This window comes from Bombus vancouverensis, chromosome 1, assembly GCF_051014615.1.
Source record: "Bombus vancouverensis nearcticus chromosome 1, iyBomVanc1_principal, whole genome shotgun sequence".
Taxonomy (NCBI): Eukaryota; Metazoa; Arthropoda; class Insecta; order Hymenoptera; family Apidae; genus Bombus; species Bombus vancouverensis.
In genome coordinates, this window is record NC_134911.1 from 3,263,706 (window position 1) to 3,287,030 (window position 23,325).

Below are 23,325 nucleotides of genomic sequence, written 5' to 3' on the forward strand. Positions count from 1 at the left end.
CAGTAAGTAAACAAATAAATGAAATAACAATTAACAAACGAACTATCTCTTTTCATTTCACAATCTTTCTACACAATATTCCGAATGTACCAATATTATTCGTAATTTTGTTTCTCTTAAATGTCAGTTACGCTAAAATATGTTAAAAATTATGCTGTACGATCAATAAAACGAGCAATTTATTATATTCTCACAATAATTAATTTGCCGTATATTATATACATTCTACACATAATTATTTTCAAAGAGTGAACGAAACAATGCGATAGACTTTTTGATCATATTAAATAATAAATAATTATAATAAATAAGTCAATAATTCCAAATTATCTTATTCCGTTGGGAAAATCATCTCTTTAAGGTTCGATTGAATTTTGCAGCACTCAAAAGGAACAACCCAGACTTAATAATGTAATTTACACATATACAGAAGAAATTCTTATTATGCTTATAAAACTTCGGACAAGGCAATTTTTGGTAACGGATATAATTTTCAGGAAATAAAAGGAGGAATTGAATTAATAAGGAGAAGAGAATAAAGGGAAGAGACATAAAAGAAAGATACTCGGAAAAATTGCAGCGATTTAAGACTGATTGCTGATACGAGAAAACGATAAAAAGCAAGACTTTCAACGTTGAAAGAGAGACCAACAGTGCTACATTTCCATTCGCGCGATTCTTGACAATACGCCCAGGACGATTTACATGAATGAAAAGAAAATAAAACGAGACGAGAATGTTACAGCGGGAAGAAAAGGAAGTATAAAAAAATGAAGGTCGCTTCGAAAATCAACGAACCAGCGTAAAACAGATTGCAGAATGTCAGGCTTTCTTTCGACGCGTACAATTTCATTCGAACTCGTCATTTTGTCTCATTTATATATTTCCGTATTTTTCTTCCCCTCATTGAATATTTATGACGAGTTATATTTACCTTCGTGCACCGATCAACCACGGAGCATATTATGCGAACAACGTGAAATTTTATTACAATTACGTGGCGGCAGTTTTATAGAATAGCGACAATTTTGGACGGTCCTGATCCTGTCTGACGGTCCTTCGCGTGTCTTTCTTAGTGGTTTGTTATTAACCGAAGCGAGTCGGTGATGCTATGTAATTTCATTTTATTATTTGATATAAAAATCTCTATTGTTAGATTTTATACGAGCCGAAAGATTATTAATGTGGGATAGCGTGACATGAGGGAAGGACGTGGCGAGAGGGGTAATTGTTTATTAGCGTTGTCAAGATACGTTGACGTTGTCAAAGAGTGTTGCGAGCGTTACCAAGGTATGTTGGGAAAAAGGTGAGCATGGAAAACATTGTAACGAGAGTCGAGAGAGTCAGAGTTGAATTTATCGTCGTCGTGTGAAGATCGTTGTGTCGAATACGTGAAACGGGGTTTTATATTCGATTACGCGTGAGTGCAAACGATATTGTATTGATCATACTGTTACCTACAAACTAATAATATAACATTCCTACATTAATGCCTCAGCACAAAAATCACGTACATTAAACACGATTTTCTCATATTTTTCTCAAATATAAAACATCTTCTCCCGATAATAAAACACGAATGAGTTGGAAATGTGTTGCAGGACGTAGTAATGTTCAACAATTTACAAATCAAAATCTATTTCTAATACAACATCCATCCCGTTGAACCCTCGAATGATGCTTTTGGGTTATGTGTGACTACAATAATTTCCTATTTAATTTTAACTTGAATTCTAAATTCTATGCAATAAAGACGACTAATAACCCTTAAGGCGTAAAAAGGCAATTATTGCTAAATCGACAAAGACGACTAGAGGAACAGTGTTCGATAGCCATTAACTTCGCTCGTGACTTATAAAAGTACGAAAAAAGAATAAGGAAAGAAGCAATCTTCGTCGGATTCTCTCACCTAGAACGCAATAACGTGTAACATAGGTGGAAACACCTTATAAATATTGACAGACTGGCCACGAGGGGTGACAGGTTAAAGCCATTAGAAGTAATTGAGGCACGAGGCATTACGAGATTACATCGCTTCGACTGCAATATCGGCTCGACTGCGAAAATAGGCGTTTTTCTTCGACCATTTTCCAACCTTCATATACGGTGAACGATATATATCTAAATGATTAAGAACCTATTGTCATTAACTTTTATATAAAGTAAAAAATAACGCGCTTTTTGACATAAATCATTTATTATTTTTTGGAAGCTATGTACGGTATATAATATCAGAAAGTTGTATTTGACGTCTAATAATAATAATCATTGTCAGTATATTTGTTCGTACAATTTACCTATTAATCACCAAAGTATTATAATACACCTTTGGGAAGAATCGAAAATAAGGTTAGTGTATTTGAAAGAAGTGCAGAAAGTTAATATGTAATTAGGCTGCTGATGTTCATACGAATGTATCTATATTTCTAGAATGCAAGCAGAGAAACGAAACCAAAGTAGCTTGGTTAGAAGATTCTAAAAATATCTTCTTTACTTTGCATTTTCCTACACAAAATTACATATACAGGGTGGTTGGTAACTGGTGATTCTACTCGAAAAAAGAAGTCGAAAATATAGAATAAAAAAATTTTTTTTTAATTTTTCTATATTTATAGAAAATAGAAAATATAATTATTCTATATTTTCGACTCCTTTTTTCGCGTAGAATCACCTCCCTTCCGCTTGTACCACCAGTTACCAACCACCCTGTGTATATTATATACAAAACATATTGCGTATCACGTACTTCTGTGATATATTTATCTCACTAGATTCACCTTATGATAACTGTGTAAACTGCTGATAACAGTAGTAGTGATCGATATGAAATATAGAACAGATGTTACGGTATATTTGTAATGTTTAGTTGGTTAAGTGTACGTTGTTGTTTATGTTTCGAATGAGGATGGTTCGGTTTGATTAAAATTATAGCATCGTTATCTGCTACGTGAATTAGGTGAATAACAAGTAGACATAGGACACGTTCTCTTAAATTTTTCAAAAATAAATGCCTGGAAAGATAAATAAACATTATATCAGAGACGTAAATTCTGTCAGTTACTAACTGCAAATTTTGACAAGGCGTCTATAATTTATTATCGCATAAAATAATGTAAAAGTATTATCAAATATCTATTGCTAAATTTTGTATAAAAAATAATATCCGACGCACCAAACTTATGTCAAACATGTTATTGACATATTTTTCATATTTTTTGTGTATATTTTACGTCCATAGATCTCATATGCTGCTGTCATATTTTAACATAAGCGGTCTATTAGTGCACTTCCCAGGAGAGACCAAGCGACTATTTCATGGATTAGAATTGGACATTCCAAAATTGTACATTCTCACAATCTGTCAAAGGATTCAGCTCCTCGATAAGACGAATGCTCTTCTATAATTAAAACAGACCATCTAATCCTGAACAGCTGAAACGTGCTACTGTAAAATAAGCAACGTGATCGAGAGAAGTCAAGTTTGTTCGGCGTCTAGAGATTTTTTTTTATTATTTAATTTGTACTTTACAATTTGTCCAGCTGGACATTCGGCAAATTTTTCTAGCTTTATTGCTAAATAACATGTGGATGGCTGCCCCCAGCGCGATACCATCTTCGAGTTTGTCTATTTTATTTCTTTAGTGAGGTCAGTTTTCTCTTTAGTCTTCTATATGTCATAGACAACTCACAGGCTAATATAAAAGATTTGTGTGTTTCTCATTTTATATAAAAATTAATAACGATATTAATAACAATTAATAAAAGAAACTAGTCAGTTATATATTGTCCACTTTGCATTTTTTCACATTCGTACGGGTATACCGCATACATTTACGTGCTCGTGTTTTGCGTTTTGTTTGACCCTCGTCAGAACATATCGAGATGCATCTCTATGGAAAAGCAACGATAAAATTATTGCAATTTTTCCGATAACAGTATTCTTTTTTCTGTCCTCTTTTTACCTCTTTTCTCTTGGTTAATTCTCGTCGCCTGGTCGATCTCGTTGGGTGTTAATTTTAATACGATAAACGAGAAATTCGCCGGAGTCAAAAGTTTATAATGACAGCAACGAACGTTGCGTGCGACAGATTGCGGAAAGTAATTTCAACAATGTTCTCGATAAAGCTTTATTTTCGAATAAATTGTGCGGTATAACGACAGGGGAATTTATAATTTGCGAGTAGTTGGCGGATACGTGGTTATGTGTAATAATGTGGAAAAACGTTATTTGACACATGAAATGCCAAGCTTATATTGTACGGCACTAAATGTTGCATACCAATTATCTTGGAAATTTTTTGTATAACATATTTTTGTAATTTATTACTAAATTATGTGTTGCGACCTATCAACTAGGTGGCGATCAGTCAAGTTCCAACTGTTCGGTTGAGGTCGCGAGCCTTGAACGACATTAACGCTCAAGGTTTTTTATTTATTTACTTATTTAAATTTTACAATTTGTCCAGTAAGACAGTTGGTAAAATATTACAGCTTAGTGGTATAATAATATAACATGTGGGTGGCTACCCCCAGCGGGGTACCATCTTCGTGTTTGTTAGGTTATATCCTTTGTGGTTAACGCTCAAGGTGGAGGTAGATTAAAGATGTCTATTAAGCTCGTGTTTAGTAGGTTTATTTGAACTGTTTAGTATAAACGGAAGAGTGTGAACTGTAAGTAACGGAGTTTAAACCTAGGCGAGTGCGTGATGAGTCTCGTCTCTTGAAACACCTGGTGCTTATATTCTAATTGTCAGTTTAGGGAAACTGTTTCTATCGAATCCTGTAACTGTCGAATTGTCGTGGGCGTCTCGCATGTTTTGCGTCTTGTGCGTTCATGGTCGAAGGTGCGTAGCGTACCGTCTCGTTGGCGTCATTGTCCTTGGTCTATCGTCGAGTTTCATCGGGTGTCGAGCTTTATGTCACGTAATTTATTGCTGAGAAGATCCGTCGAGTGCTTAGGATGCCAATTGAGCTCTCGATGCGGTCCGAGTTGCAAACCTTAGAATATGTAGTGTGGAAAATTCCAACTTCCCAAAAAGTAGCAAATATGCCGTTCGTGCTGCAAACTGAGAACCACACAAAATCCCAAACATTATGTTTTTTAAAATTATATTTTAGCTTCGAAGCGAAACTTTAACTAGCCTAAGATATTTCAATATCTCTGAAAGTTAATAAAAATTGCAAAAAGAGTAGAAATTCAGATTAATTTGAATTAAATTGTACAGATATAATCTTCAACGAAATTTCACTATAAATTATCGTTCATAAATATCCCAATACTTCGGTCGATTTATTATGACAGTATATGAACTTTACCAAGTTATACAAATTAACGCTGAATTAATAATTAGGGGCAGTATTACTAATTTATAATGGAATCGCCGAACTATATATATACCAACGGTCAAAGAAGAAATCAGCAGATACGCAAAAAAATACAAGGAAAGAATGGCAACACATCTAAACCAGCTGGCTACTGAAACGAGCAAAACCCATATAGAAAGAAAACTAAAAAGAAAACACCTCACTGAACTCACTAAAGAAATAAAATAGACAAACTCGAAGATGGTATCCCGCTGAGGGTAGCCATCCACATGTTATTTAGCAATAAAGTTAGAGAAATTGACCAAATGTCCAGCTGGACAAATTGTAAAGTACAAATTAGATAAAAGAAAACTATATAAATCTAGTCAGTTATTACAAATATAGCAATAATATATTGGAATATTTACTATATATACTACTACATACATTTGCTATTTAAGTATCTGATTGTATTAACATTTGAAGTTTTTCTGTCGGTTTAAAAGACCTGCCTTAACACGTTGACCGCCACCGGGCGCCTGCCGGGCATTAACGAGTATTTATCCGCGATTTTGTTTTGCGATTTATACTTTATACTAACGACTCACGTATAGTCTGTGCATTAATTTATTACTCTAAATATATTCAACGGTTTCAACAACGAGCAATCTCGTCCTTTAAACCTCACGTAACAACCATCCTCTACACATAAACCTCTACAAATGTGTCGTCGGTCCTTCAGACGAATAGTTACGCGGAAAAAAGACCTATGTGACCATGGCCGTGGTCGGTTGAGGAACACGTACATGGTGGGGATTTGAGGAAAGACAAAGGGATGCCTAACACGTTGACCGCCACGACACCCGTATTCGGGTGTCAGCAAAGTATCTGGTCAGGCCACGTAACCCATATTTGAAAAGATATTCCATAATAATAAATTGATAATGAATAATTAATTGTAATAATAGTTGAATTGTTATAAAATAAAAATACGAAAATGGTTTATTAAAAAAATTATTTAGAATGTAAAACTTTAAAGCATTCTATACATAGGTGAGGTTGGTCGGGACAATTTGGACTATAAGTTGTTGTTTTCTTCAAATTCTTTCGTGCCTTTGTTCGGTCCATTCCACGTCTTTTATTTGCATAACATAGTTTGCATGCGCGTCTAATGCTTCTTCCAGAATCATTTTTCCGAACGGCGATATTATGCCGACTCCGTTGAAGACAAGGATTTTTGTATTTTCAGACAACCCTAATAATTTTCCAACTAACAATTGTCTAAATATTCTAATATTTATATTTTTTCTTGTTGCAATTTTGTAATCCGTCAAAGCGTTTATAACAGAAATTTCCAGAAGGAATCGAATGCCAAGTTTTATATACCATTTGATTCCTTTTCTAATTGTGGTGGCATAAGAAACCATTTGGTCGGAATAATCAATACCACACTTTCCTTCGTTATATTCAACAACAGCTAGTGGTTTTAACGTTGCGAACAAACGAAACGAAAGATCATTCTTGAGACCACCGCTTGAGCGATTCGCATTACTAAAATATCGATGGGAGCACCTAGCAGAGAACGCTTGGTACTGCTGTATGCGTGGCCTGACGGAGATTTCCTTGAAAATACGCGTGGCAGACAACGTGCCAATCTACCTTATAATTTTTGTTTTCTATTTGGAAGTAGTTTACAATCAATTCTCATTGAGAATTATAAGTAAATTATTCTGACGTGCTACTATAACGTGAATAATAAATGATTATCGTATATTTGGTTCCAGTTGAATCTAATGTTTAAATCTAATGTGTTTTTAGGCTGCGGATCTAAACCGTCGTGTCAAGTAATTGAGTAACCAATGGGTTTTGGTGGTTGTTAATTCTTATGTTATATTTATTACTGAATTTGGATATTTCTTCTTTAACTGTAGGTATCTTAAGGTCGCGATGTATCGTTTCGTTGGTAACATAGCAAGGTGTATCTATTAAGGATCTTAGAGTTTTTGATTGGAATCGTTGGAGAATTTCTATGTTGGAATTACTCGCTGTTCCTTATAGTTGGATCCCATAGGTCCAGATAGGTTTTAATATGGCTTTATATACCTTGTAATTCAGAAATTAAAAGATCTGCAGATATAGAGTGTGCACAATAATATAGTTCTATAGGATATGTCGTTTACGAACGTCAATTTGATCATTGCATATTGCAAAGATCTACTTAATAGGGTTAGCTACGTTGATTATGCAGCATAAAATCATCGCGGTTTGACTTGATTGCAATTTCGTAATTAAAATACATTTTGTCAAAAATAAGCAAATGTTTGAATACTTTTGAGCGCTAGCGTAGGTATCAATGAATTTCTGAGTTATTTCAATTGAAAGTTTACGCTATGAAATATCGAATAGCGTAATAAGTATATAATATCTTTAATTATAAATTTTTGTACCAGGAAATTCTATTAAAGCTATTAAGTGATAGTAGAAGCGAACCTCTTCTTTCATTTTCTTCGTTCGCCTGTCACTTACGCGAAAAACGGTCGCTGGTAATAAGGTGAACACTCTACATTTTAATGAAGAAAGCAGTCTCTTCGCACTAACTTGAGTTGCTTGCACTGACAAAGCACTCCGAGTTAACGAATGGAAGTGGGACACACTATTTCTGGTTTTATTCCAAGAATATAAACCGTCTTCCTTTTGAATTTAAATGGGCGAAATGGTCCGAACTCCGACTGCCAATGAATATTGGTCTTTATCAGAGTATTGATTTAATATGATAGCTTCTATATTCATCGCTTATTTGCAATTATTCTTCCTCTATACCATCTTTTATTGTTTTCGATTTTTAAATTTTTATATCTGACTTCTGATTATTTGAATATTAAATTTAATATTCAGCTACTATATTGTTGGCGATGTTCTTTGATTTAGTAATGCATATTATTAGACTAGTGCAAAGTGTATTTATGGAATAACGTTTAAAATAGCTTCAGTTTTAGCATGTCGAATCGCTTTAAAATTTAATAATTAATTTGTTATAGTATACGAATAAATCTTCAGATCAAATAATTATAGAAACTACTATTCTAGATTTTGCACGCTTTAACAGCTCACTTTAAATTGAGCATACACGTATGGAAAGGTAATGAATAATGACAATTAGTTTGTATCAAAATTACAATTGGTTAGTACGAACAAAAATTAATATCAGATACTATTTTCAATTTTATTTTGTGAATAATAAGAACTCGTACATCTTAAAAGCGCTATATTTTAAATCTTCTATATAAAATAAAGCAGAACTTGCATAATATCATACTTAAATTCTTATCTATTTTTATATTTTCTGTTATTCCTCATTCGCTATAAATTATATTTTTCGCGATTTTTACTGGTATCAGTTTCATATAATCGCAAAAATCAATCAATTGATTGAGATTAGACAAATCTATAGTAAAATTCATCTTAGTCTTTGAAACGTGAAGTCGAAAACTACTTCCATTTTCTGGCATTATATTATTCTTCTGTTTATTTACAGGACATTTTATACGACAATATAACATAAAAATAAACTATTGTCAATTCGGTTGTACGAAATAATCACATTAACAACATTCTTTGTAACGTTGACTTAGATGTTACTCTAACATCTAAAATGAATCAATTTTCGGTAATTTGTAATATCTTATCCAATTGAAATCTTTTCGTTATGCATCGCAATAAGAAAAAGAGAAGACTCGAAGCGGAATATGTTCAATTATTTATAATAATCTCGTAACACAAGATACAAAATACAATGGCATACGTATCTGTTAATCGAATGTTCCAAGATCTGCAACCTCCAACGCGATCAATAGCGATCATAAATTGATACCACACCCTGAACTAATTCCGCGAGTTCTGCCGAAAAGTTTGCCAACTAATTTGCACGTTACGAAAAACTTATGCACGCCACTTCTCCATAAAGCAAATTCTACAAGGATACAGCAGTGGACGGAAGTATGCGAATTGCGACGAATGTGCGCATAAACAACTAGATTTGTACGCATAGACGTCTGAGCGCAATAACCAGAAGCAATAAATGAAAATTCTTGTTTCCACGATCCAACTACGGCTGCATTCATCGACTTTAGAATCCGAGGATTGTTCCGCAACAAACTGAACGTCGGTAATGCTCGAGATTTACGTTTCTCGAGCGGATTAAACGTTGAGGAAAAGTTGGTCGAGATCTTAAAGGTGGCCAGACATCGAAGTGGTGCTGCCAACATTTCCATCGGGATGGTGCCACGGAAAACGTGAGAGCCAGCAAACACCGAGAGCGTTCTTCGAGTAGAAGGTAATTCGTGGAAAGGAACAAGCAATCCTTCTTCACCGGGTTAATCCTACATCCCATTACTCGTTGCATCCATCCTCTGTCTCCCTCGTATTCGAGGGCGTGAACACGACAAATCGATTCTATGCTCCATGAGACCAACTCCGTCTGTACACAGACTGCTCGCTGTCTTGCTTTAAATCCATCCTCTCTCTTCCCCTCGATTTGTCTCTCTGTCTATCCACAGCGGTTCGCGAAAGTATTTGAATGCTTACCATAGAAATTATCCATGAATATATTCCCTGTGTAATACGAAACTTTCATTACCCTTGCTATGAGACTCGTGTTCATATTAGAAAATTGCGAAACGAATCTGAAAATGTATGCACATATATTGCAGAAGTTGGAAATTATCTGTTGTAATCTTACATCCTCGTAAAGTTGACGAAAGAGTAGTTGTTTTAATTTAAACGTAAAATCAGCGCTTGAGATGCGAACTTATTAAATATTTGAAATATTAGTATTTAGCATATAAGGATTACATACGTATCAGGTCTGTAAGTATGAAACCGGAATTTGCCTATAGATGGCCCTAGCTGATAATGTAGTTATCACTAAACTGCGTCATTGATGCCAAAAGTCCTCGTTGACGTCTCACAAACATTTTCGACTCGGAACAATACAAGTTTCATACAACAGCGTAGTTTGTAATAGCGTTGAACATGTCAAATTTTGTGCCTGGAAACTACGATGTGCGGACAGCATTGATTTTCTGTTACCATTTGAAGAAAACTGCTGCAGAATCGCATCGATGCTCGTCGAAGCTTACGGTGAGCATGCTCTTGGTAAATCACAGTGCTTTGAGTGGTTTAAAAAATTCAGAAGTGGCAATTTTGACGCGAGGAACGAAGAACGCGGAAGACCACCGAAAAAGTTTCGAGACAGCGAATTGCAAGCATCGTTGGACGAGGATGACGCTCAAACGCAACAACAACTCGCTGATCGATTAAACGTGACACGAGAAGCCGTCTCCATACGTTTGAAAGCCATGGGAAAGATCCAGGAGGTGGGAAAATGGGTTCCACACGAACCGAATGAAAGACAGCAGGAAAACCGGAAAACCACTTGCGAAACGCTGCTCGCCAGATACAAAAGAAAGTCGTTTCTCCACCGAATTGTGACTGGCGATGAAAAGTGGATATATTTTGAGAATCCTAAGCGTAAAAGATCATTGGTAGCTCCAGGCGAACCACCGACATCGACTACAAGACCAAATCGCTATGGACGGAAGACAATGCTCTGTGTTTGGTGGGATCAGAAGGGTGTGATCTATTATGACCTGTTAAAACCTGGCGAAACCGTTAATATCGAGCGCTGCCGACAACAAATGATCGATTTGAATCAAGCTTTGCGTGAAAAACGACCAGAATATCAAAAAGGGCAACACAAAGTAATTTTGCTTCGTGATAATGCACCATCGCATACAGCAAAACCGGTCAAGGAAACGATCGAAGCGTTCAGTTGGGAAATACTTTCGCACGCGGCTTACTCACCAGACTTGGCTCCGTCCGATTACTATTTATTTGCATCGATGGGACACGCACTTTCTGACCAGCACTTCGCTTCTTACGAAAATGTACGAAAATGGCTCGATGACTGGTTTGCGTCAAAAGAGCGACAATTTTCTGGCGTGGCATCCACCAATTGCCAGACAGGTGGAAAAAATGTATAGCTAGCGATGGGCAATACTTCGAATAAAATATTTTTAATCATTTTCATACAATATGAATACAATAATACAATACAATAAACGTGTATTTTCTGTATAAAAATTCCGGTTTCATATTTACACACCTGTAATCTCAAAACCAGGCAAAGAGAGTTTCGATAACATAAAATTGTTCCCCTATAAGACGAAAAATGTGACATTTTTTTTTTTTTGAATACATATATATAAAAAGAATCTATTTTTTAGTTATTTCCATTTATATTCAGTATATCATTAATATTGCCATATGCAGTGACTGACGAAAGTACTTATAAATATATCGTGCGTATATCGTAAAACATTTTGAAATTGCATTAACACTGCGACAATGAAACGCGACAATCACGGTTATATTGGTAAAATTTTGAAATTCATAAAGATCACCAAAATATTTTAACAATCAATTATTCATTATAAATTGCTTCTAATATTTATTTGAGGACATCTTTAGTATTAATCCCGTGCTTAAGATGTGTTGAAATGTGTTGAAAGTTCTATGTTTTTGGATTGTTTTTATATGTTATTAAAATTTATTATTTTGCCAATATATATAAAGAATTTTGTATAATACACGTGTAATATGTATGGTATACATATCTGCACGAATGCGATAAATGCTGAAATACTTTCAAAAGTTACTATAGGCGTTGCATCTTGATAGCAACTATGTTAGTCAAACAAAATTCGGAGTCTCCTGAAATTTTAGCGACGAACGGTTTAGAATATTACAATGAATATACTAAAATTTTGACTCTTAGATTTTATTTGGTAAGATGTTAGTGCTTCATTTTGGAGTTAAATAAGATAGTTAAAAAGAATTTGATATATCGTTGACATTTAAGCAAATTTCTATTTTTATCAACACGAGTATTAAACTTCGAATATTTCACATATTTTTGCGTATTATATGCATTCTATGCAATTTTGCACATTCAACTGTTCTATAAATGCATAAAAATCCGCCAATTTCCCGGTTGGTTTTGTATTTTGTAAAAATAATAACGATAAACGTGCCTCGTTACAGTACCAAAGAAATTTCAAAACGTTTCCTACTACGTACGTAATATATTCGTAAAAATTTCTCTGACAAGTCGAATGGTTTCATGGGTCACGATATCTATTTCTGTCTCTGTCACCATCTGTCTATCTGTCTGTCTCTCTTCGTTAACTCGTACTCGATACGTTGGTGCATTGTGCTAGAACACAGACTCGGTTCATTGTTGCTTAACTGATGATTCCCGGTATTGCTTCGGGCCCAAATGCTTGAAAAATACAAATTGTCCTGTCCACAGGGGGGAACTTTTTCCACTAGCTTAGGCGATCGAGCTTTTCAGACGAATGGAAAAGCTATTTGGTGATATACGATCGATCGCGGTGAGCTTTGTTACTTGTTGCTGTGGATAACTTTGAATATTGATAGCCTCGAGCACGAACAATAAACTGATGGACTGAATGATGGATCTACGAAATGAACGAGACCCGCGTCATTTTGCTCGCTTCGTACGATAGTTTGGAGGATAATATCAATTACATTAATTTCTTGTATTTTAGTAATTTTTATGCTACGATCGATACGAAATCCCAATATATTTTTATAGTAAGGTTCTTTTGTGTCAAAAGTTTAGGCTCGAAGAAACAAAGGTTGCGGATATAGATGTTTATGAATTTATGACAAGTGTAAATATGGAAAAAATGTACAAAGATGATCATAAATTCAGAAATATATAAAATATCTAAAAAGATAAGAAATTTTGTTTGTTCAAGCTTTGCTTTTTTATCGCTGTCTGTGAAAATGTAAATTTGCATAAAAATTCACAGTCTAGTTTTCTTTCCATTTTTTTCTTCTGCCTTTTTTTTGTTAACTGAAAACGAAAGTAAATAAAAATGTTCACCTTATGTACATCGTCGCAGCAGCGAAATACAGAGCATGTGATACGGATAAAATATTGTTTTTCACAATCGAACATTTTGTCAGTTTAATTCTCCGTAATACCCTGGAATCTATTTGTTTACGTGCGAAATTTCATTTTCGAATATCCTGAAGCCTTTCGATTAATATTAAAATAAATCTCCCGATAATTAGCTCGGAAATCTATTGAACAAAAAAAAAAAGAGACGTCAGTAGGTATTCACGAAAGCCTGAGAGATAAACAATTTTTTGAAATAGACAAAATGAACCCAAGAATACCATAATGTTGGTAAGAAAACTCTGGGCAGTAAAATAGTACTTTCAAGCTTTAGCACCTATTGTTGGGTAACAATCGATGTAGGGTAATCTTATTCTTCGGATCAAAGGCCAAAAGCACACAGGCGAACGACTATAGACATCCGGACTAACGGACCGTTTAATTACTGTTGACTGACATGTTGACGTACGGTATTCTGACTTGAACAGGCGATCATACAACACATCTACGACATCAGAACGCTGAGAGATGACACCAGAGAGCAGATAAACTGGAAAATTTACAGCAGCACAATTCCGTCTTTATTTAACTTTACGTTTATTCGCGCTATTTCATATGTTGTTAGATACATCATTCGCACAGACGATGTATTTCCAATTTGAAGATTAGTTGAATTTTCATCAAGATTTGATAATTATCTTAACGATAAGTCGTAGGCTTTGTATAATCCTTCTTCTTAAATTAATATTTGCCTAATATTTGCTATATATCTCTCAATGTTAATAATAATAATTAATTATTCTGTTTATTATCTGCAATATTGCAATATCGTAAAGCAATTTAAATTAGAGGTCGGTTGAAATTAGAAAAAAACCGTGTACGTCGTCCTTCTGTGGTTCGTTTACATTTTTTTTAGGAGATTTAAAGTTTATTGAGTCCAAGAATACAGTTTTAGGTACATATTCGCAATAAACGGTGAATTTTTGTAATGGTATGTTAGGCAAAGGTACCGATACGCGGCGGTACGACATAGCCATGCTGTATTATGTGTCGGCGCTTTACATTTTTCGTTGTATGATACAATTTTTGGGTTTAAGCCGCTGGGGAGCGGAGCTTTTTCATGTATTTTTTTTTTCTGTCCTGAAAATGGTTCGTTTACATTTAAGAGCGCCTATGTGACTAAAGTCACCTGGTTCTTACAGTGATGTGAGAAAAACAATAGACAACGTTAGATCAGAGGGACGGTTTCGTATTTCAAGGTGGGACGACCGAAAGGTCAGAGTGTGCGAATCGAAAAGCGTGTGTGTTGCGAGAGTCAGAGTTGATCGAGACATCGAAGAGTGGAGTTGAAAGAGTTGATCGAGACATCGGAGAGTGGAGTTGAGAGAATTGATCGAGTTGTCAGTGTTGTAGAGTTGTTAGAGTTGTTAGTGAGAGAGAGAGAGTGTGTGTTAGATTCGTTGTGACGAGAGTTGTCAAATAACTGTAAAGTTATTTGAGATAGATACGAGTATCGCATTTAGTTTCAGTTAAACAAACATCGTTTTCTGTCCAATTTATGTTTGTATATTTAATTCAGTATTAATAAATTGTAAGTAATCGGGGAAAAATTTATATCCTAATTTTCCGATATTACAATATCAACGTTATAATATTAATTAAGGAAAGAAGTTTGGCAGCATTCTTTATATTACAATTTTGTAAGGCTTGATAACAACATAAAGTTCCCAATAATTTTGTCTTTTTTCACGGGTTAGAGCTAAAATATCTTTTATCAAAAAGGGAGAAAAATTCACTGTTGATAATAATCTGCGCTATAATAATTCTTCTGTTTAATTGACCGTTTGCAACCATATCAATCATCGTAATAGATTATTAGCGACCCACTTAAAATCATAGATTGAGCTAACTTATGACGAAGATTTGTTTATTTAAAAATTGTTAGCAATTGTAATGACAATGTTACATTAAGATTATTCAAGTTGTCTTTTATATTCGAGATATTTGTCACACTTTCGAGCATTCTTTATCGCAATAAAATTCACCAACACCATTCAACGAAATGAAAACTCGAATGACATTAATCGCATACGAGATACGCTTATCGCGAAAGTAATTACTTCGATCTGTCTAATTAGAAATTAATAATATACGCCTGAGGTGCGGCGATATCGCAATAGAGTGGCAATTACTTTAAGTGTGGGCGCAGAATTGATCTATAGAAATTGGTCTGCGAGCGAAAGAAAGGAATCGAAATAAACGAGAGAAGCCTTTATTACTTCATCATTTAGCGCATTGTTCCACGGATAGCGAGGAGTAACCTACTCTGCATCTAAAACTTATCGATTGCTCGCCGGCTCACTACAACCAATGCCTTTTTCTTCAATCTCGGCGACCGACACTACGAAGATTTCCGTACTCTTTTTGCGCTCTAAGGAAAGATACAAGGTGATCTCGTGAAAAATCTCGTCTCTATCGAAGAGACGGCGAAGACGATAAATCTCGAAGACGAAGCTTGCATAGTAAAAAGGACACGTCTTCACCGATCGTTCGAAACTTCTTTTCATTATAGTTTTACAAAGTTTCGATAACAGTATACCGTGCTCAAAAGTAATTAAAGAGCCATCCGTTTAAAAAGTTTTACTTTATTTTGTAGAAATATCGTGTATAAGAGTGTATATTTTTTTCTTCCCTTGTACAGCATAAACAGCTTATCATAAAGTTCAGCGTAGTGACAAATTATGGTTAATAGAATGAGATATTCGATGCGGAAATAACGTACGATACAAAGGTAATTCTATAGAACATTTATTAGGTTAAAAATAACATGACGTGAATACGACTTTGATGATGGTAAGATGATTTTCAAAAAGCGGATTGTGGTATCATACCCTTAATTATCGTGAACACATTTGGTCCTCGTACATCATTAAAAGCTTTCTTAGCAGCTTTAATTTTCATGTCTGTCGATTCTTATTTATTCTTTTTCATTCATGTTATGTATGCAAATACTTAATTTACTTAATTTAAGAATACTTTATCGTATTTTGTATCTTGTGTTTTATGCGAGAAAGAGTATCGTCAATGACTAATTCAGACAATGAAATACGGAATATAAATAAAAATTAAATATTTTTTAACTCAAGTTTAATCCTACCAATCAGCACCTATAAACAAATCCAACCGAGGTTTAACAATATGTAAAAAAATAATGAAGGTGATCTTACGATGTTATAGTTAAGAACGATGAATATTTATTTAACGAGTAAATTAAAATTTATATATGAAACATAAGAGTAAAAAATATTCCAAGAAATATTCTAAAGACAAATGCATAGAAATATCCAAAGCAATTTAATTATCTTGTATCTAGAATAATTTGAAGGGAGGAAAATTAGAAAAAAGTGTCATTTTAGAAATAGAAATTTGGGGAATTTTATATACACATCGAAAATTTCTTGCATAATAAATTGAGCCGTTCGAAAATTTCACAGTAAAATCGAACAATAATTTGTTTTTTTCCTTTTACGATAATGTGCTATCAAATCATATACATACACATTGTTTCATTAAGTGATTTTCTGCTACTCATCGTGCAACTTCATGATTGCTATGCAGAAAACTTTTTGTCTCTTTCACCAATGAATTCTTTGAAATAGTTTTCACAGATTTCTATAACGTATTGAATCTCTTTTTATTAAAAAAGTTTTGTAAAGGTCAGAAGAGATATCAGTCAGATGATATGTTCGATGAACAAGATGGATAGGATTGAAAATTCTAACTAAAATCCAATATTTCTTGTCTACTGCTTATCGATATATCAGATATCGCTGAAAAATACTTTTTCTGTTGAACAATCTCCAAGTTTCCTTTTATACATTGCATTTATATAATGTCCAGCTGAGACATGACCAAACTCTACAGTCTGCAGTTTTATGACAGAATTTTATCACAATTTCAGTATTATGAGAGAAGCTTACAATAAATAATCGTCCTCTAATACTTTAATGTAATACAGCAGGAAAAGCTACTAAACATAATCATGAAAAGTAGATTAATTCTACTATTGTAGATTCTATAAAAATATAATAATTTGTTACTTTTGTTGAAGTTCGATTTTTGAAACTGTACTTTTGCATTTTGTTTTGAATCTATAAATGTTACATCGTGTATTAAATTCACTTGCATATTCTTTACAATGTATAATAAGATGAATTCCTTCTCTATCCAGTTAATTATGTATCAAATAATTCTGTTATCTTATCACTCATAATCTACTTGTATTTTTATAAGAAAATTTGTGCACATATATTTTTTATGCATTTCACATTTTCTAATGATTTCTTGCAGAGGAAGTGCTCCAAATTTAGGAAAATTTGAAATTCAATGAAGTAGCATTCGGTAAACACTCCACTGATACTAAATATCATAAATCGAAATCAAATTGTGTTACAAAAGAAATACTCAATTTAATATACACACAGTAAATATATATTAAATTAAATGCTCGAATAATTACTCAATTTAGTAGTCTTATCTACATACTTCATATTCGTTTCTCAAGAAAGTTTGAGTCTTTATTCATTATTACCAATTTAGAGAAAAATTTTAGAGACTCTACTTGAATATCTTCAATCGTGAAAAAGTGTTAACAGTCAAATGTGTATCATCGACACAAAATGGTTGTGCATATAATATTATATAGCGATTTGGTAATTAAAAATATAAAATAATCTATAATAATTATCTATATGTGCGAGATAATGAAAAGGATACGGACGCCTGTAGTTCAATTTGTCTATAAACAGTTTTATTACATGGAACGTTGCGTATATCGTATGATTCCAATTGTTTTCATATTTCCCTAATTAACTTACAATCCCATAACTGCAACAACGCTTCAATAATTAAAACTTCACTCTCTCATTATTCTGAGCAATTTGCGTAATGCGAAGCTCTCTGTTTTAATATTTGCTCAATTCACTTCAATTTTATACGATAACAATAAATTACAATTAAAAGTGTTATTTATGATAGCTTAAAATTTATAATAATCGTTATGTACGCGTACAATGATTTTCAGATACTTTTATACAAATATTCAAGCGTAATAATAGTGACTGCGTGGTCAAATTGTTATTATTATATGAGCCACTCAGTATTCAAGATGATTAGCTCCGCTTCTTACGAATTCTACGATTCCATTATTTAGGTACACGATTCATGTCCAATTTTAAAACAATAAACGGCTTAGTCAGATAAATTCGTTTATCGCAAAAAATGGTATTAATAATAGCAAGTTTCGAGATAAATTTTAAAAAACAATGTTTATAATACTGTCACTTCTCTTTACTTTCCGATTTTGGAGTTGATCTGTATGGTTTCTGAATGATTCGTGTTTTATTAATTGAAATTTTTATCGATTGTTCTTATTTTTACTTAGTGACCCGTATACGTTACGCAATTTCGCGTGCAAAATTTATTCCATCGCTGCTTTGCATACATAATAGGATTTGTGAAAAAGTTCCCCACCCCTGTATTAATTACAAGCTTTTTATATCCTCCTGGTGCAATATTCTTCACTCCACTTTATATTCAAGCGAGACATGAGCTCTTACCTAGCTGGTAAATTTTATTTATCTTGTAAAAATTCGTATAATAAATTTTAACTTTTGAAATGTATTAAAAGAAATTATGTTGTACAGTTTTAACGATTATCGTGTCAATTACATTATTCCTCCTGACACGCAAATAACTTCGCCTAGATTAAATGAATCGTACGAATTATATACTGGAAATCGTTATTTTACGCTTTTCAATAAGAATTTAATTAAAATTATCATGTCTAACCAAAAAATCATGAATCACTATTTCACAAGATAATCTTACACGATAGACATAGCTTCTTTTCGTGTTTGGATCCAGCACAAAAAATAAACCCTACGCGAAAAAAGAAATATTCTGCAAAAGCAATTGATCCAAAACATAATTACGTAGATTAAGCGAGAACTTCTGGCAAAATTTCGGATATTTATGCAAATTCATATTTTTACGATAACCTATAAAGAAATGGAATCCAAATAGCTTTCACCCTCTAAATATTCCAACTATCACTGTACTATAGATATTTTCTATCTTCCCCTATCGATATCCGCGCATTCCACTTACTCAGAAATACACAAACATCCCCAGTCTATTCATATCGAAAGATTAATTTTTTATTTTCTCTAAAACAGTAATTTATCCGCAGACAGTTTGTACGACAGGGATTTCACAAATACACCGGGATCAAGGAGAAGACGAATAAAAACAGACGCAGACTACCGAACGTGTAAGAGGTCTTGTAAGATAGGAAACGACAGAGAAGAAGATAGACGAAGAAGCGTATTCTTCTTCTACGGCTGATCCTAGATTCCATTATTCTCTGCGTATATTCTGAGTCTTGCTTTGGCTATGGGGTACTGACATGGCAAGAATCGATTTCTGCCAGCCACGAATGTTGTTGCACGCTTCTGGTAAACGGGCCGTTTACATTTGCGTTTAAATTGTAACCCTGAAAGCCACCCTTCCCTCGTCGTTCTGTTTTAACTCGAGAAACTGAAAGCTGCCGGCGAATCGATCCGCCTGTGCATTCTCGTCCTAAAAGAGAAGGAGCGTTGCCGTTTTTCCATGCAGACTTTCGAATCGCCATAGACATTGTCTAGGTTCTGTGTATATGGTGTGCTTTGTTGAAATATTTATTGGAACATACTGTCTCTTCCCTGTCTGTGAAGCAGAAATGCGTTTATATGCGTTTATATGCGTTTATATGCGAGAATTCTCCAGTTTCTATATGTAGATATATTCTGAGATACGGTTATTGTCCGTGCATACTTTATTCTTGTCACCTGTCTTATCAAAGTATCTGTAGCGATACCCTTTGAAAAAATTTCATTAACATATTTCCGCTTTATATTACGATTATTATAAGAATTATCTTTACTTTGTTTACTTCGTGCGTACGCTTGAAATATATATTTATCGTAAATCTTACTGTATAATTAAAGATGATTACAGATATACAGGGTGGTTGGTAACTAGTGGTGCAAGCGGAAAGGGGGTGATTCTACGCGATAAAAGAAGTCGAAAATATAGAATAAACATTTTTTTTTTTTCAATTTTCCATCGAGACAACGATCTACAGTGAGATTCGTTATAACGAGACGCGATAAAGTGCACGCGTACCGAGCGAAAATTCAAAGTCGATTTCCTCGAAAACAAAGCCTCGAGCGAAAAATTTTTATTCCATATTTTCGACTTCTTTTTTCGCGTAGAATCACCCCCTTTCCGCTTGTACCACCAGTTACCAACCACCCTGTATAATTGATACACCATTATTGGGACGAACGAATTTTTACATAATTATGTTAAATATATTCATTCTTTTCTACATACTTCAATATCAAAGTTATGTCAATAATACTGTTTTAAGAATATACTGTACAAGATGATATACAAAAGGAAGTTTAATTATGTTAAATATTAGAAATATTGGAAGATTCAACTTGGACGTTATGGCTTCGGTGATTTAGTTATTAAAGCGATGATGTTGGTATGATTATTTTGTTTCTGAGGGTTTTGATGAAACAAATGTGATAAAACAAACATTATCAGCCCATTTGTGATGAAAAAATATGCAGTTATTGATAAGAATTAGTATAATTAAAATTGTAAATATTTTTATTCGGAAGGGTTACCTAAAATAGAAAATTATTCGAAAATGATTTATTCAATCTTAGTAGTAAGCTTACTTTCTTAAAATTATTATATTTCAAAATAAAATAGTTCGAATAGACGGCCAATTAAAATATTGTCACATTTTATTTTTAATTCAAATAAAATTTGTCCGAATCGATATTCCAAGAGTACAAAATAAGTTAAAAAAAAAAGAAATGATCGTAGAAGAACATTTAAATTGTAACTAAATTAGCGAATCGCGCAGAGCACATGTCAATCGTAAATTATTTATTACGCAATTGAAAATCCAAACACGCATCGATGAAAGCAAAACCGCAAAAACTCGTAGCATTGCAATTTTACAGTGCTGATGCACAGTTTTCTGTATTCAGCGCGTAAATTGTGAATCACAGAACGTAGCGACGCGAATAGAGCAGAGAACCATTGAATATGATAAATAAGACGGTCCATGTCACCGTTTTTATGCATAAAAATCCAGCGTTCGCTGCAACCGGACCACTCGACCGCGTTTAAACGTGCCACTCTGTTCATAGGCTCTACAGCCTCGTGACATTTGCATTCACGCCATTTTATTTTTCGTGCTTCCGGGTACAAGCTACGATTCCGTCACGAAATTCCAGCTAACAAATAAATATTAACGAAGCCACCGGCTACATTAACACGTAACAACGAATTTTCCTCTGCAATAGCTTCGGTTGATGGGAAAATTTTACGCACGCGCCTCTCTTGGCTACGATATCAGTAGTGATGGGCTTAAGTTCGTCGCAAGTGGCCTCGAATATTTAATTGACTTTTAATTGACTACATTCAAATAACATTTAGAAGCAGTTTGAAGAAAAGAAGCACCGTAAGATACGAGAAATTAAGCTAAGTTAAAGAATTAATAAGTTTCGAATTTACCAAAAAACTTGTATCACTGACATTGTATTTATTAAATAAGTTCAAATATGCTACTCAAATTAACAATAGAACAAAACCTCTTCTTTAACCAGTGCAGATGTTAAATTCCCGAATACTGTATCTTATACACTGTATGCAATTTTTATTTGTTTGACCTCGTGACAATGTGCACAAAAATCATTTTCATTGTTCCTTCATTTAGGTTTATTTTTTTGTCAGCTTCCATGTTCGTCGATTTTTTTCTTTAATCGTCATTGCCGAAAGATTAAACCGCAGCTTATTGACAGTAGGGTTTAGAAAGCAATTTTTTACATGGCGATTTTAGCACAGAATGTGCCACGAAAATAATTGACAAGAATTTTCGAAATATACTGTAAATAGATACTATCAATAAATTTCTTCGTGAAACTTGTCTTACTGATTATCAAAACGTTATGATACACTTTCCAGTACTGTCGAAAATAAGACTGGAACTCTCGAAAATACAAAGAGTTTAATAATCCACTGCCGTATATAATAAATGCAGTTTTGTGATAAATTTTTATCTATTACTCGCTGCGAGTAATTGGGTTCGATCGTGATAGCTGGATACGAGTGAGTAGATTTCTAAATCTTCGAAGCTTAACAGCTATTTATAGAATAATCTACAAAAGGAACTTCGAGTATCGAATTTGACTTAGATTTATAAGTAGGTACTAGGTAGGTATTAAACTTTGTCCCATCGCTAGATATCAGCATAATTCAGCGTCGATGTTGACATATATCGATTTTTCATCGACGTCGATGAAACGAAATTGTCGCGGCACGAAATTATCGCGCTGTTGATTCGCTGATTGGATTCATTGGTGTGAGTGCAACGATTCCAATTTACGGCGGCGCATGGTGTTATATCGTTTCCCTGTATTTTAAAAAGCGCGCAACACCGCACCGCGGAAATTATCGTTGAATTGCGTATCAAATGTTTCATTCGTGCGAGTGAAAGTTCAATCTCTTGTAGGATATAATAGCGTAATGAATTTTACAGTATTTGTGAAATACAGATCCAGAAATATGTAATAGTTATATTATTGAAAATAATGTAGAAATATTCTCGAGAAAAAGATAAAACTTTCTATCAGTAATCATTCTTATTTTTTTTATTACTGTTTGTATTATTTATTGCCATTTATTATTATTTTCTATATTGCTTTTATTATCGTTATTGTTTACGCAAGTATTTCAAAAGTATTGAAATATTAATGAAACCATAGTTTTGCGAGTTATTTTAAGCAGCTTTTACCATGGGACGGGTAACATTCCTGTATTTTCTGTAATTAGAGACAATAAATTATGGCCTGTTATTGGTGTAGTTAGAATTCGATCGAAACAGAAGGAGAATTAATTTCAATTTCCTTGCAATT

The 23,325-nt window shown here is 33.8% G+C and overlaps 1 protein-coding gene across 1 annotated transcript in view; it reads right to left on the reverse strand.

Annotated features, from left to right (window-relative positions):
- Window positions 1–23,325, reverse strand: part of LOC117160565 (uncharacterized) — a 286,749-nt gene that overhangs the window by 64,698 nt on the left and 198,726 nt on the right. The window lies entirely within an intron of this gene.